General features: G+C 43.3%; 1 protein-coding gene and 1 pseudogene across 2 annotated transcripts in view; both read right to left on the minus strand.

Annotated features, from left to right (window-relative positions):
- Positions 1–17087, minus strand: part of ANGPT1 (angiopoietin 1) — a 253157-nt gene that overhangs the window by 178120 nt on the left and 57950 nt on the right. The gene's annotated exons all lie outside the window — the stretch shown is intronic.
- LOC127490820 (U4 spliceosomal RNA) lies at positions 3494–3561 on the minus strand (annotated as a pseudogene).

Genomic DNA, 17087 nt, shown 5'->3' on the forward strand with positions numbered 1-17087 from the left:
CGCCAGTCAAATGCCTCCCACTCCCCACCTTCGACTTTTTATTTAGCCTTAAGAAGTGGCTACATTAGCTGCCAGAATCAATAATTAGATGTGAATGGAAAGCTTTCAAAGCACGGTTTTGCTCAAATACACAAACGAAAATAAAAACAGGAATATGTGCAGGCAGGTCTAAATACTGCTGTGAAAATTTCTATCATCAATGTTTTTGCAGAGGAGTTTGTAGTTACTGGTGATTTCACGTTGTATACATAGAAGATTTGAGCAACGTGTTTCTTGTGTGCTCTCCGGTTTCAAAAAAGGAATTCACATTATGTGTACTAAAGGCTTAAGAACGATCCAAGTGGTGATGTGCTACAGCCTGCTCCGTCTTCTGAGGACAGCGCACGCCTATGTCTTTTCAACTGCATGTTCATTAATATCAGAAATGGCGATGGTGGGAGTATTTATGCCATGGCAGTTGAGACTCTAAATCAGGTCTGCCCCTGATCAGATAGTTATCAAACATTGCCCAGTGCAAGAGTGACTAAATAAGATAACACAAGATACTGGAGGCTGAAGGTGCCCCCATGGCTCCAGGTGCAGGGAGTGTCAATGGTTGATGTCTCACACCTGTGCCTTCTCTGTGACTTGCCCTTAGTGGAAGGGCGTTGTCTTGCTCAGGGTTATGCCTTTCCACAGGGTGGTACAGGGCATGCGGAGGCCACACAAAGGTGATTCCAGCTCCAGGGCCCCTTCCGGGATTAGCTAAGGATTCTGCTGCAGTTGCTTCCCAGTTCACCTTTGCCTGCTGCTGCTGAGAACAGGCCCCAAAATACACACAGCTCTCTAGCTCAGAGTCCCAGAGAACCTGACCTAACACACAGGGTATAACCTCCCCTAGCACATTGTTCATGCTGAACGAATGCTAGATGTCAGTAGTATATTCGCAGCCACTCTGGCACTGCACCTCAGTTCCTAACCTAATCGTAGGAAGGAAACCACTCCAATCCTCTTTTTAAGTTGAAAAGAGTTCCTGCTATTATCTGGCCCTGTGGCTCACTAGGCTAATCCTCTGCCTGTGGTGCTGGCACCCTGGGGTTCTAGTCCCGGTTGGGGCGCTGGTTCTGTCCTGGTTGCTCCTCTTCCAGTCCAGCTCTCTGCTGTGGTTTGGGAGTGCAGTGGAGGATGGCCCAAGTGCTTGGGCCCTGCACCTGCACGGGAGACCAGGAGGAAGCACCTGGCTCCTGGCTTCGGATCGGTGCAGTGTGCCGGCCGTAGCAGCCATTTGGGGGCTGAACCCAAAGAGGGAAGACCTTGTCTCTCTGTCTCTCTCTCTCACTAACTCTGCCTGTCAAAAAAAAAAAAAAAAAAAAAAAGAGTTCCTGCTATGGACAACAATAACACAAGGATGGCTGTGCAACCCTACTTTTCAAAATACTGAGCCTGAATCAACTATTGATATGCATCAAGCAGAAAAATTCCAACTCAAATATTTTTTAAGAGAGAAAATGATTAAACTTGACTCAGGGGGAAAATGAATTTTAGGAGTTGCTCAGATTTAGGTTAGCAGTTCTTAAACACAGCTGGTTTCTAACTCAGAAGGGACTGGCAATTGGGGCAACAGTAGTGATGACAATGGGGATGCTCACATCCTGTATCAGAGCGCCTGGCTTCAAATCCCAGCTCTGCTTCCAACTGCAGCTTCCTGCTGTTACAGACTCTGGGGGGCAGCAGGTAATGCGTCAACACCTGGGTTCCTGCCACCCATGTGGGAGACCTCTATGGAATTCCTGGCTCCTGCATTTGGCCTGGCCCAGTCCCACTAATGCAGGCATCTGGGGAGTGAACCAGCAGATGGAAACTCTCTGTGGGTCTCCATCTCTGCCTGGCTCTCTGCTTTTCAAATTTATTGCTTTCTAACTAAAAAGACACTGCACTCATGAGTGTTTCATTGTCAAATGAATGTAAAATTGATAGTACTACAGGTCTGAGAAGGGTGATGGAGATAAAAATGTTTCTTTACTAACCTGATTAGTTGATAAAACCTTCTTTGGTCAACTTTATAAAAGAATGAGTGTGATGGCCATGTTATTCCCCCTCTTGAGACTGCACAGGACCTAAGCACAGTGTGTCCTCAAGAGGATTTGCTGCGAACCACAGCTGAAAAACATCAGGCAGTTGGTTATTCGCAGTCATCCAGTACAGCAATGTTCTGGGTATAGTCTTGGTTAGGGAAGCAAGTCACAAGGTTTGCTATGGATGAAGTATTTGCTCTGGAATCCCAATATTTCTTAGAACTTTATGAGGACCTTTACAAGAGTAAGCCATGATAATTCATATAGCAGTCATATTAAAATAAAAATATTTCCAACACATGCAAAAGACTATGATGCTTTCCTTTCCATATACAGAAAAATGTCATCAAAAATACTTTTTGGGATCTGATTTCTGGCATAGAATTCAGGCTCAGGGAGCAATATAGTGACTTTATGTGTTATTGAAGTTAGAAACTAGCCAGATTTTTTGAAAATTCATTAGCTGAAATTATTCAGACAATTCTGATCGCAACACTGTAGAAGGCACTATGGATAATGAAAGATGTAAGGTTCTTCCTTGTACTGTAGTTTTATGGAAGAGACAGACATGAACAGAAACAATTCAATTCCAAGTAGAGATAACCTAGAGGATATCTTCCCAGGGGTTGTATTTGCGTTCGTAGATATCATCACAGGCTCCTCCATGGCCTTCTTTCCCAATGTCCTTCCCACAAGACCCTCCTAGGGGCTCCCAGTCACAGGAACGTAATGCTTGGACATCAGTTGCAAGCTGAGCCTGCCAGAGGCCTCTCTTGGGATTGTCCCCACCAAGGTTTCTTGCCTTTTGGGTCTGGGAGAATAGCAGTGGCAGATGGCAGCTTTTTTTCCACACCAAGAATAACAAAGCCAAGGTGACAAGACATGGAATGGCTTCCAGTCTCTTTTGTGAGACCCCAACAGCTGACTGCTATCACTGAGCCCATATGCCACCTGGGTATCCTTTCAAACAAGCAGGAGGTGGGTTTCTCCAACTCTATAGAAAATGCTCCATAACTCAGGTAACCACAGCATCTCCCTGTTCTGTGGGATCTGACACATTTGGGGATCCTCTTAGTAAAGGAAAACAAAATTATAAATATGTAGCTAGATATAAATGTGATTATTTATTTTGATGGAGAAAGGAAAATACAAGCTACTGAACCCTTAGAGGATCTCATGTTATAATTTATCAGACAGGCTTGTACAGAATTGCTTCACAGCTGCAAACTGTCTTCCTGTCGCATGTGCAACTGTTGAGATGCATAGGCAGCAGACGACGGTTCTAGTAGTCAGGTTCCTACCCATGTGAGAAATCCAATTTGATTTCCTGGCTCCTAGCTTCAGCTTGATCCAGCCCTGGCTGTTGTGCACACCTGGGGAGTGAACTAGCAGATGGAAGATCTCTCTTTGTCTCAGTCTCTCTCTCTATGTCTGTCTGCCTTTCAATTAGCAATAATTGCACCACGGATAAACCTCACTGGCTACAATACTGCCACTGGGAAAAGCTTCTATCTGCCTTTCAAATGGAAAAAATATACATACATTTAAAAATAAAATGAGAAACCACATCATGAGGAGGGATTCTCATGGGAGTGACCTCTCACAGGATGCTCAGCTCTCAGAGGAGGTGGATGAGTGATCCTGGATCACATGAATTCTTTGCACTTAATCATGAACATTGAGGACTAACAGCATGTTCAGGAGAATTATCCTATTCAAATGTGAGAACAAGCGGGGGGGTGAGCTAGAGAGTCCCTGTCCACATCATCCTAAACGGGTGCTCTCCCTCCCCCTCTCTGCTCTTCTTCCATCTGCTCACTTCCTTGGCTTTTGAGCTTCTAGTAGAGAGGCTACTTCAAAGCCCTGCTCCCAGGAATTTATGGACAGCATATGCTTTCCATTCTCCGGATACTCCGCCAAATCCCAATATTTTGTCCTTGTCCTTAAAATAAACACAGCACTCAAGAGAGGAAAGGAATAAAGAAGCACAGCAGTAACACAAGACAGGGCTTTTCCTTTTTACACCAAGATCCTTAAGACACAAAGAAGCTTAACAGGAATAACAAACGCTACCCTTATCCATACAGGATCCAAGTCACCCAAAGTTCACCAGTGCGGCGCTGGATGGAAAGCCAGAGCAAATGTCAATGAGAAGAAAACCTCACCACATATTTTTAAATTACATATTAAAAATCAAATCAAATCAATTAAACTTTTTACAGAATTCCCACAAGGGTTTTAATGTGGAAAAAGAATGTAGGTCCAAATTCTGTTCCCCATGGACTCCTTTTTCCTGCTTCAAATTCAAATAATAGTCACTTCTCTCAGGATATGGTGAGCCTAGCAAGTCCTGTTAGCTGTAGCCAAGACCTACCTCTCTGGTTAGTAACTCAGAGCTAAAGAGAAAATATTGGTCCCTTGTCCCCAGAATTGTGAAGAGCACTCTTGTGTGTGTCCTGGAGGAAAGGGGGTTGGGGACTGCCTAGGGTCCACGGCCAAACTTTGTTCTGGAATTCAATAGCAGAAGGATTCAGGATTGGATAGGATTCCTACATGACTAAAGACCCTCAGAGAGGCTGATGTTGTGGTGCAGGTGTTAGAGCCAGTTAGAGTCTCAGGTGCTCTGCTTCCTTCCTGCTAAAGTGCCTAGGAAATCAGTGGGAATATAGTCCATGGACTTGAACCCTTGCCACCCAGGTGGAAGACCCGGATGCAGTTCCTGGCTCCTAGCTATGGTCTGGCCCAGTCTCACCATTGTGGCCATTTGGGGAGTGAACCAGCTGACTCTCTCTCTCTCTCTCTCTCTCTCTCTCTCTCAAATATATAAATCTTAGAAAAAAAATCCAAACAAACATCTTGCCCTTTCAGGCTGAGACGTCCACTCTGGGCAAACAGGAGAGAGCCAGCTCTGGGCCTCTGTAAGGCACATGCTGAGGTTTACAGAAACCCCCATCCCTACCCTCCCGCCCTGTGTTGGTCTATTGAGGATTGTTCACTTTTTTCACCATGCTGACAGAGTCCTAAGGGTGCTCCCAACTCTTCAGAACCCAGGGCTGCCGGCCGGTCCCCTAGGCCGGTGTCCAGTGTTCTCTCCCTTTCCGGTCCATAGCATTTCTGCTGCATGCTCCTTTGGCTGGGTAAGATCGCCTGAGAATAATTACAACCATGGAGGGAAGGTCTCTCGGCTGCTGTGGGTATGAAGCCCTGTATGAAAGTTGGCTTCTTGTTAGCTCTCTTCTGCTAAGGTCCCCAGGTTAGCCAGATGGTGAGAGCACAGTGTGGTGGGTAGGGGTCAGCATGTTCTTTGAACTGAAGGGGGAGGGGAAAGAGAGGTTGTTACTCTCAGTATTATTTATGGGGCAGACGCAGCTCCCATATAGGACGCTGACAGTGAGAAGGCAGTTCTTGGACTACTTCAGGCGTTACAGGTCTTGGGGGAGGTTAAACCACTGGAGAGGCTACACCTGGTAAGTTCTAGGAAGAGAATTACAACCATCAGGTAGAAGAAACCACATTTTGAGAGCCAGCTTGTGTAGCAGGTGAATTTTTGGGGCCCAGGTAAGAGGACACTTTCCGCTTGTCCTTACATGTTGCCTTTCTCCACTTTTACTAACCGTAAAGTACCTGGACTTGATGTTCAAGGAGCAGGAATGTTTTCTTGTAAGCTACAAATAATGAAATGTGGTAGATGGGTTTCCTTCCCAGGTGAGAATTATGTTGCCATCTACTGCCTGTTGAGTGTTCCTGAATTCGATTAGCATGTGTGGGACATATTCTATGAAGAGTTTTTAAGAAGTTCATGGAAAATGTGAATTATGAAAAAAAAAAATGAATGGACTTCAATTTTTTATTGCACCTAAATAAACTTCTTTTAAAATTTTTCATTCATTTATTTTTGTGTGAAAAGCAGGGAGAGGGGGGTGGGAATGGGGGGAGAGGGGGAAGTAGAGAAAGAGAGAGAAAGATCTCCCCTCTAATAGTATTATCCTCAAATGGCCATAGCAGCCCGGGCTGGGCCAGGCCAAAACCAAGAGCCAGGAACTCAACCTGGGCCTCCCACATGGGCGGGAGGAACACAAATACGTGAGCATCACCTGCTGCCTCCCAGGCTGCACAGTAGCTTGAAGCTGAAATGCGGAGTGGAGTAGAGACGCAAACTCAGACACCTCCATGCGGCAACACAGTGTCCCAAGTTGTAGCTTACCCACTGTACCAAACGCCTGCCTCCAAACCTTTCTTTCAAGGCCAATTTTTTCCATGAAACTTTTGATAGGTATCCTGAGAGATTACAAAATTATGGAATATCTAAGGCCTGCCATGTGGGAAAACAGCATTGACCGCCCCGAGACTTAATAGAATCAAAGACTATGCCAAGTGTATCGAGCAGAAAGAAACAGAAGGCTGTGTCTGAGGCAATGCAGCCTTTCCCCAGGTTCCATCTTTAGCCCCCTTCTTTGGATGCTGCACACACTCTTTTTCGATGCTTTTACAATTTCCAGTTCCACTCTCCTTTGGTCATTGCTTTGTTTTGTTTTGCGGTGGTGATGGTGGTAGCGCTCTCAGTCTGTGTTTTCAGGTGCTGAGCCTGAACAAGAGCAATCAGACACCTGCCAGCTGCTTTGTAAAGCCAGGGCACACATTCCAACACTGGTGGGTGACAACCACAGTAACCTTTACAGGAATCCCATTTGGAATTGTGACTTTTTCTTTCCTTAACCAAGTTGGCCAAATTCTCTACCATCCCCAAGATATTTTAAAAAGGATTCCCTAATCCTTAAAAGCCCCCCCCCCAGGCCCTCAAGTGAAGAGATAGAAAAGTTGATCATTCAATATTGCCTTTATTGCATGTTGAAAATTTGAATTCATTTTCAGCTATATTAGAAAAAAGTTTTCTGGTGCAGGAGAGTTTTGCTATTCTAAATGACATGTGTCACATCATGTTACATTGTCTGAGAGCAATCAAATAAAGACAAATAAGCAAAAGCATTGTTCGTGTTTAACACGTGGAAGGGAACAGATAACCAGGTTAGTTAAGGATAACAGGCTATAAATCCCTCTCGTTAATAGGAGCTTCTATGTTACAACGTCAAGCTGTGAGATGATACGGTGCCCCTTGTGGGATCATGAGAAAAATGGAGGCTGAATCCTTCAAAGCAGAGAGAGCCACAGGTGAGGACAGCCTGGTGCGGGCCAGTGGGTGGAATCAGGACTGCCCAGGGAGGTTCTCTAATCAGTGGCTCATCACTTAACAGTTCAGTTAACAAATTTGGACAAAAAGCAACTGAAAACTTCATGCCTAATTATGAAACCCCCTTGAAGCTTAAGTTTCCAAAGGCTTTGCTTGGAGAATGGGTGTCACTAATCTGTAATGACACTGAGTGAGACACTCCTAAAGGCTCCCTTTCTCAGGGATGTTTGTTAGCCCAGCAGGACGAGTCTGCAATGAAATGCTTCTTACTGCAGGGTTAATTATGTGTCTTTTTTCCCCCTAGAGCCAATGGGAGCTTGAGGAAACTATGAAAGCCTATTGCAAAATTCCAGGAGGCCGAAAAGAATCAACCCTGCTGGCTTCCCAGAGAATAGTTAGTTTTGGGATTGCTTTTGTCTTGGTGAGGGGGAAATTCCTGGAGCATGGTCAGGAGTGGTCGTTGTTTTTATAGCATCAAGGAGTTTTCTATGGAGTGATATTATTTTTGAAATGCAGGCTTTCATAAATCTTTTGTGTAAGGATACTGACAATATGGTGATTTGTTACAATTTGACATAAAAGTAAAAGCAATAAAGAGGTAACCAAAAACACACAGAACCCCCCCTCCCACAGCTGGGTCAATAACTGGGTTACATTTCATTTCTAAGACAAAAAAAAAAATCCATTTGTCCCGTGAGTCATTTTTCATTTAAAGCAACAGCTAGATAGTAACACATACCTATCAACTTCACGGTTAGAATATTCTAGAGGTCACTGAAAGCATGTATGTTGATTTTTGTCTGGTTGGCTGGTTTGGTTTTGTTGTAGAATTACAATTTTCAACTTCAGTATATGGAAAAAATTCTTGAAAGCATTCATTTAAACTCCTTAGATAATACTTGTTGTTTTGGGAATTTCACCAAAAAATAAAAATAAAAAAGAAATGATTCTAATTTCAAATTGTTTTACTATAAATCAATTTGGGACAAATGGTCTTTATAGGTTCTGATAATACATTAATACAGGAGAATGTGAGGCTTTTTCTGTAGCAGTATCAGGCTGAGTTAAGTACTCCCTGTGTAGGCTCCAGCACCTTGTCACATGCTGCAGCCATTTTTGGTTTACAGGGTCAGCTCCCCACTATCCTTTGAGTTCCTTGAGGGCAGGTTCATGCCTACTCACATTGGAATGTAAAGAAATGTCTCCTACATTGCAACTGTATTAATGGCAGGCGAAATAACAGTCCCCTAAAGAAGTACACATCCTAAACCTCCGAATACACTACTTTAATGGTAAAAGGAACTTTGCAACTGTGATTAGGTTGAGTATCCTGAAAGGGGAAGCTAGTTCTGCAGTATCCAAGTGGATTTCATGTAATCACGGGTCCTTCATAAGCAGAAAGCACAGCCAGATGGAGCTCTGGGCTCCTGGCTTCAGCTTGACCCAGCCCCAGTTGTTGCAGCCATTTGGGTAGTGAACTAGCAGATAGAAGATCTCTCTCTCTCTCTCTCTCTCTCTCTCCCTCTCTCTGTAACTTTACCTTTCAAGTAGCTAAATAAATCTTAAAGAATTTTAAGATTTTTAGTAAATGAACAACTTAAAATATTAAGCCTTAAAAATTGAGTATGTTGTAAAAATTAAAAAGGAAGGAGGGAGTTGAGTGGGGGAGGGAGGAAAGTATATTAGAATTTGTGATATATATGAAATTGTTCTCTTTATATTAATAAAAACATTTTTTAAAATAGAAATCAATTTCATTTTCCCCAGGGACAATATATTAAGCTATAAATATACCTTATTTCAAATTATTTGGGAATTATTTCTATTCTATAATGATGAAACAGTAGGAGTTAAGGCAGACAATAGGGCTTACTTTTACTACTAAATTTTCTGGAATATAGCTTTCAAAGGAAAGCCAGGGATATTTGGTTTTTAGTTTTAATAAACAAGTGTTTAAATCACCTTTAAGTTTCTAAGTAAAGGACTTAAGGTGTATCAGGTGACTCATAAATGCTGTTAATGACAGTGATTTATTTCAAGGGAGCTATATAGAGACATAAAGTACCTGGTTCATATGAACAAATATTGGAGGTTATCCTGACAGTACAAGAGAATTGCTGTGTCTCACTCTCTGTGTGCTTTATGAGCTCTTCTGCAATACTTGTTCATTTCAATTAGGCATTTATTTCTATAGCCATTCATTCAAGCTTGTAATTTATAGTTTGTGTCCTTACAAAGAGAAGTTTTATAAAATGATAATGTCTTCATTTATTCATTAAGACCTCAATTTCCTAAACACTCATAATTCATACTCATGGGAAATAGTTCTTTTTCCTCTCCATTTTTTCTTAAAGGACTTTTAAATATTGAACTTTCTTAAATAGTTGAGTATTGCCAGATTGGTGGGGGTATAGAAGAAATTCAAGTGTCTGGGGTGTGTGTGTGTGTGTGTGTGTGTGTGTATGTGTGAGAGTTTGTTAAAAATTCTCAAAGTACACAGTTGAAACATGAAGGGTGTTGGGGGAAGCGGCGGGACAGTCAGAAGTGAATTCCAGACCTTTGGTTTGGGGTCAGATGATTCTATTTTATTACACTTAAAACCCAATAGCTACCAAATGACAAATATCAGGGAAATAATATTCTACGGCAAGTGGGTTAGAGGAGCAAATTTTTTCCCAGGAAACCATAGCTCTTATGAAATATTTCCATAGCTTTCGACATCTTGTGCAGAGAAAGGACATTTCCTGGAACTATATTCAGTGAGGTTATTAATAAAGAGACATTGAGTAAAGGGTATAAAACAAAGATCTCCCCAATCCATCTCCTGCAAGATGAACAAGAAAATCACGCGAGGAGACACTGGGCAGCATTTCCTCATCTGGAACATTGGTAGAATGGAAGCCTTGCCTTCCAGTTCCTCTCAGCTATTATTACTGTCTACGATTTGAAGAGGATGAAATGGGAGATGAACGACCATGGAAGCCAGGCTTCTAGGACCAATTTTGCAAACATCTTATTTGGTTTATCCTTTTTCTTAGTGTTAACAGGACATATAAAAGTTTTTATAAAATTCTAAAACTTTAAAAAGGATCTAAAAATCCCTTATTAAAAAAGAGACACTTAAACTCGATTGGCCAGACTTGAGCTACTTTCCCTGAAATACTTGAGAGAAAGTACACGGGGAAGAAGGCTTATTTCAGCTCCAAGTTTTGGAGGATCATAGCCCCGGAATGGGCAGTCCCTTTAGTCTGGCATCTGACAGGGGCTGGCAATGATGGCACACGTGGAGAGATGGGCACACCATATGCCAGGAAGCAGAGACACAGAAAGCGAGCTTCGCTTATGTACCCAACCCTCTCCCGAGAACGACCTTTAGTAAGCCCCCAGTAACCTAAAGGACCTCCCAGGAGGCTCACTGCCAAGATGCCACAATTAAAACCAGTCTCCACTCTTAATCTGTCAACATTTACATAAGACTCTGGGATTTATATGTTTGCATTTTAAGTTCAAACTGTAACACACACGCACACATACACAAATACCAAATAGACCAGCCTTGACTGGAGAGACAAAAGTATGTGTTTCATCCAGACATCTTCACCATTCCAGGATGGACAACCAGACTTCAAAGGTGGCATTCTCTCTTCCATTCACAAATGTATGTACTCTGTTGGGTTCCTTCTGTTTCCAAATACCATGCAAGGTGGTAGGAACACATGATTGTGGCATGGCCCTCATCCTGGCATATGATAAGCTTGAGTTTAAAAAAGAAAATCTCGCCGGCGCCGTGGCTCAATAGGCTAATCCTCCACCTTGCGGCGCCGGCACACCGGGTTCTAGTCCCGGTCGGGGCACCGGATTCTGTCCCGGTTGCCCCTCTTCCAGGCCAGCTCTCTGCTATGGCCAGGGAGTGCAGTGGAGGATGGCCCAGGTGCTTGGGCCCTGCACCCCATGGGAGACCAGGAAAAGCACCTGGATCCTGGCTCCTGCCATCGGATCAGCGCGGTGCGCCGGCTGCAGCGGCGGCCATTGGAGGGTGAACCAACGGCAAAGGAAGACCTTTCTCTCTCTGTCTCTCTCTCTCACTGTCCACTCTGCCTGTCAAAAATAAAAAAAATAAAAAATAAAATAAAAATAAAAAAGAAAATCTCATTCCATCTTAATACAAATCGAAAAGGCAGTTCTGATGGAGGAAAGGGGTGAATGCTAGCAAAGGGATCACAGAAGCATTTGAGCTACAGACAAGGAAGAGCCTTAGGAGAGATGTGGACATGTGCTGTGCTGGGCAAGTGTTGAGAACATGGCCCAGGGTAGTTTGTCTCTAGGCTGGTGGGAATGTAGGAGAGGCCAGCATTGGGGCAGGGGAAACTGTTGAACTTAATTATCCTAAGGATTTTGGACTTCATTCCATAGCAACTTGAAATCATGGAACATTTTTTAAACACAGGATTTGATATACCTCCTCTTGGGGTTGAGATGTGTGTGTACTGAGGATAAGGTCAGAGTGATTGGGGTCAATGAAATCATTATTGGCCTCCTCAGAAAGTCCAGGGGAAAGATCTCAAAGACCTGAATTCAGCAGAGGATAGCAGCTATTAAAGACTGCCTGAAGAAAGCCAGTCTCAGCTATGGCAAAGTTTTAAAGAAATACAAACCTTCAAATAACAACAAAGCTAAAGAATGTCAGCTGGCCTACCCCTGGCCCTGATTAGATAGCAACAATTTGTAACCAGTGGATTAAAGGGAAAGGCTAAATGCTTGTGAATTCTATTTTTGCTAGACTGATAATATTTGCTTGTAAATGTGCGTTCCATAAGTTTAGAAAATACATTATTTGAAAATGTTTTGTTCCACGAATATGCTTCCCATCCCCCATGGAATCTTAGCGTTTTGCAAATCATTCATTAAAGGTTAATTACTATTTAAACCACAGTGACATTAATCCAAAAATCACTTTTATTAAAATGTGAATGAAAAGGTATATTTGTTTGCCTTTAATTATTCTGTATTTATATGGGTAATAACAAAAGGTGAATATTAAAATAAGCTTGGTATAGTGGGTGGGTTTGGAGTTGGAGATGGGAAATGACTCCGAAATGACACAAGGGATTCTTTTAGGAATGATGAAAAGTTCTCAAACTATATTATGGTACAGGTTGCACAACTCTGTGAATTTACTAAAAGTCATATGATCATCTACTTACAAAGGCTGAATTTTATGGTCTATTAATCATACCCTAACAAATTTGCTAAAAATTGTTTTGATGTAGATATAATAAGAATTTGAAATCTGTTAGTGATGGTGAAACTTATAGTTGTTTATTCAGTAACCACATATAGCAGAATAGATATGTTTTAGGCCAATGCTTCCCAAAATTTAGTGTGTTTTGCATTCAGAGGATAGGAAACAGATTGTATTTCCCTATTTCTGGAACTGAGTTGGTACTTCTGCCATTTTCACTAACATACAGGTATTGCCATGCGTTGGCTGAGAAACCACATGTGAGTGGCGAGGGTCAAGGCACTGGGATGATAGCAAGGGAATGAGAAAGTAATTTCCTAGGTCTCACAGAGTTGACATCCTGACAGAGGAGGCAGGTAATATGTAAGTAAACAAAGAAAACCTTCACTTAGTTTCTCATAGACTATGTAACCAGAAGAACCCTATGATTCAACATTCTTCTGAAATCTCGTTTTTCACTGCCTATCATGGACCAGGCAGTGTGCTGGGCACTGCAAATACAGCCGTGAGCCAGCAGCAGTTTCTGATGCCACAGGATTTTCAGTCTAGTGCTACACTCATTTCACCCTCAACACAGCTCTTTGATCTGTAAAATAGAAGCAGGACAGGAGCACCGAAAAAGCAAAAACAAAAAAATCCAAGTACTTCACCAAGGCCACAAAATTTCAGTGCTGGAACTCAAAGGCCAGATTTTATCTCAACATCCTGCTAGACTATGCACTCAATGTCCTTGTTATGTAGAAAATGAGAAATTTACATTGTATTTATCTAGAATGCTATGTTCTTCTGGGTTGTGGTACAGTAGCAGTTTATAGTGTTAGCTTAGCTGTTCCCATTTTCTGGGTCTCATATTATTAAAGCATTCTTTAATAGGCTTTATATGGAAGGTGGTTATTTAGGTCTGCATATCTTCCTTTGCTTTGCTATCCGTTGCAGCGACCTTCTAAGGATTTATTTATACTTGCCTCTCCTAGGAATTTGAAGTTCTTCTCATTTATCGTTTGCAGATGGACTTCTCATGCTACTCACTTCCCTTTTTCAATTCACTAATGATGTTGTTAAACAAAATAGAATCCAACGCTGACCCATAAGGACAGCCCTCAGATTCTATGTTCATTTTGTATCTATCATCCAACCCTTCAATGGAATGTCTTAGCTTAAAAGTGCTCAAACTGGGACAAGAACAAAACATGGGCAAGAATATAATTCTTAGATACTTGTGGGAAAAATATTTGAAAGTCAATAACTTATTCTCATGACATACAAAATTGGAAGGTAAATACTAGTTCATTTAAATAATAGATTTATTGAACAAAATATGCCAATAACCTAATTCTACTAGTATTATCTCTAATTTTAAAAATCAACTTCCAATGTAGCTACATTTCTACCATCACCACCAGGAACTGAGGGCCAGTGAGGTGAAGAGGCATTTCCAGGGTAGTCTTTCTCCAAAGAGAAAAAATTAAGAACTTTCCTAAAGTTCCTATATGTTTCTCATATATTAGTATTATATATTGCTTCAATAAAGACATATTTTGGAGTTGCCATTTCAACCAATATGTTGAGAGGCTAATTATGCTACCCTTCGAATTTCAGATATGAAGCTTCTCAGACTCTCTCAAAGGCATTTTGATTTGAAGAAGTAAAACAAGCATATGTCTCCCTGAGGAACACATCAGGAATTTTCTGAAAAAATCCATGCCTACCCTGTTATCGAGAGATCACTAGCCACCTTTAAGTAAGTTTTGTGAAACAAATTCCAGTTTCCATCAAAGAGAAAAGAGAAGGGTAGGGGAGCCTCCATTATATAAATGGCTTATAGTAGTTGAACAGCTACAGTTTCAAGACAAGTATTTTAAGTCCACAAATCTGGTTTTAATGGACATGCTGAGAAGATGGGTAAAGTGCTAAATGTGTAAGTGATTATGAACTTGGCACAGTAGCTCTGTTTATTTTAAGCTCTCTTGCTGCTTTTGTTAAGGATGTTTACTTAACCAGACTCTATTAAACATGCTAAAAACATTATTGCAGATTTTGTCTTCGTGAGTACTTTCCATTGACAAGATACAGAAGCAACAAATCATTAGGAAACCCAGATGATGGTAGCGAGGCTAGAGCAGACACAAAGGGGACAGGCCAGGTATCTTTTTTTTTTTTTGCCTCATACTAAAACAAATTTGACTTGAATTATGTGTTTTGGAAAAGCAAAGGATCGATAGTGCTGGTGACCGGAGCCTGTGTTGAGCAGACACCAGCTCCTGGGAGGGGGTTGTTGGAGGGTTCCTCCCTCCCAGACACCCAGACCTGCTGGACCTGGAGTCAGGAATCTCCCAGGCCGATAACTACTGTACAGAATGCAGCCTCTATGTCTTAGAGTAACACAGTTGCTCAAGGAGCCTGATAGGTACCAAGCACTGACTTCTCGCCTGTCACCCAAGCTCCGGAAGGAAGGGAGCACACATAGATCTGTTCCACAAATACAAGAAGAGCCGCTCTGGAAGCATGGGATCTTCTGTCAGTGGTGCTGCATGTCAAGGCTTCCTTTTCCTTTGACTTTTTTTCCTTAAAAAAGAGGCAGAGAGGGAGTGAGCGAGGTCCATCCTCTGGTCCCCTCCCCAAATGGCTGCAATAGCCAGGGATGGGCCAAGCTGAAGCCAGGAGCCAAGAGCTTCCTACAGGTCTCCCACGTGGGTGCAGGGCCCCAGGCACTTGGGCCATCTTCTGCTGCTTTCCCAGGCACATTAGCAGAAGCTGGATCAGAAGTGGAGCAGCCAGGATTCAAACTGGCACCCATATGGGATGCTGTGGCTGCAGGCTGCGGCTTCACTTGCTAGGCCACAGCACTGGTCCCTGCAATTCTTATAATTGCTTTTTCCTCCTCCCTTCTTTCCCCTTCTTCTTCGTTCTTTTGCCATCATCATCATCATTTTCTCTGACTCCATCTTTATTCATCTTCTAGGGAATCTTACTTGCATTTTAAATAATGTTAGTGGTATCTTCAGACAATTATTGTTCAGCCATATATAAATATATTTTAAATACTTGAAATCAAACATTTCTATTCAGAATTTTGTTAATGTCAAACCCTTACAAAAATAAGATACTAGTAGTGAGGTAGTGTTTTTTTTACGCCAAACAAGAAAAGTCAAGAATTTTTGCCATACACCACAATTATTTATTAAAGTCATTTTGTAGGGCTGTGCACTGGCAGGGTGTGGGGAGCAATCCGGACTAGACTAAGTTGCTCGAATTAGGACTTATTCTATGCATCTGCTCTCCCACAATATGGCGCTGGGAGAGAAGTAAACAGCTTCCGCACAGCTGCCTCCAGTTCAACCAATTAACTGTAGGACTTGCTCCTGATTGGAGAGCAGCGTACTCAGCCGAGTTGGGATTGGCGGAGGAGGACTATAAAGGAGGAGAGAGACGGCATGCACCAGGAACATCTATGGGGAACATCTAAGGGAACCCGTGCAGCCCCCAGAGAGCCGGCCGGCGGTGTGCCGCTCCCCTGCGGAAGTGGGGAATGTGGCCAGGGGGAACTGCCCTTCCACGGAGGTGGAAGGGATAGTAGCCAACCCGGGAAGAACCAGCAGCAAACCCGGGGAGGGCCGAGCAGACGAAAGAACAGCGCAGGGTTCAGTGTTGCTCCTCCACGAAGAGGGGGAGCGACATAATGGTGCCGTGACTCGGATAGGAAACCTAGCTTGGATAGGAAACCTAGGAGGGAAGAAATGACTCGGATAGGAAACTTAGGACGGATATGAAACTTAGGAGGGAAGAAACGGGAAGAATTGGGAAAATATCGAAGAGAGAGACTAGCAAACAGCCTAGGGAAAAGCCGGACGAAAAGGGTGCCGGAAGAAGCTATTGAAAGCCTAGGCATAGACTCGAAACAGCCTAGGGAAAAGCCGGACGAAAAAGGAGCCGGAAGAAGCTATTGAAAGCCTAGGCATAGACTCGGATACGGACTACGGGGGGAAGCTGGGAGAAATCTCTAAGGTCGAAAGCGAAAGTGAAAGCTAGAACAAACAGACTCGGACGCGGACTGTGGGGAGAGGCCAGGAGAAATGAGGGAGGAATATCGTTGGAGGAAAGCTTGGGGAAACATACCGGGTAGAGAAAAATGTTAGGGAAATTGAAGCCGCGGGGGGCAGGCCAAGGCGGAGACGAAAGCCACTTTGGGGTTCTCAAGTTAGCCCGGGAATAGGGGGCGAAAAGTTGAAACCAGAAGCTGAGACGTAAGCCAGGTTGGGATCCGTCTGATTAGCCCGGGGAGCAAAGGACGGGAAGCCAAACCGTGGGGCGGAGACGTACGCTGGGTTGAATTCGCCAGGCTAGCCCGGGGAACTTAGATTGAATCCTAGTGGCGGAGACGCAAGCTACGCTGTGTTACTCGCGGAAGCCGCCGCGTGCAGAGAGAGCACGGGGCGTGAATAGATAGGGAACGCTGGCGTAGGCCGTGGTTCAGACGCGAAAGGGTTAAGCGTGGAGACCGCGGAGCGCGCAAAGCCGAGCCTCGCAAAGCCGGGAGGCTGCGCAGATGAGAGAGGCGCGCGGGCTGAAGCGGCGCAGAGCCGGGAACCCGCCGGTGGGGCGA

This window comes from Oryctolagus cuniculus, chromosome 6 (genome assembly GCF_051225735.1).
Source record: "Oryctolagus cuniculus isolate XC-2025 breed Fujian yellow rabbit chromosome 6, ASM5122573v1, whole genome shotgun sequence".
In the NCBI taxonomy this organism is placed as follows: Eukaryota; Metazoa; Chordata; class Mammalia; order Lagomorpha; family Leporidae; genus Oryctolagus; species Oryctolagus cuniculus.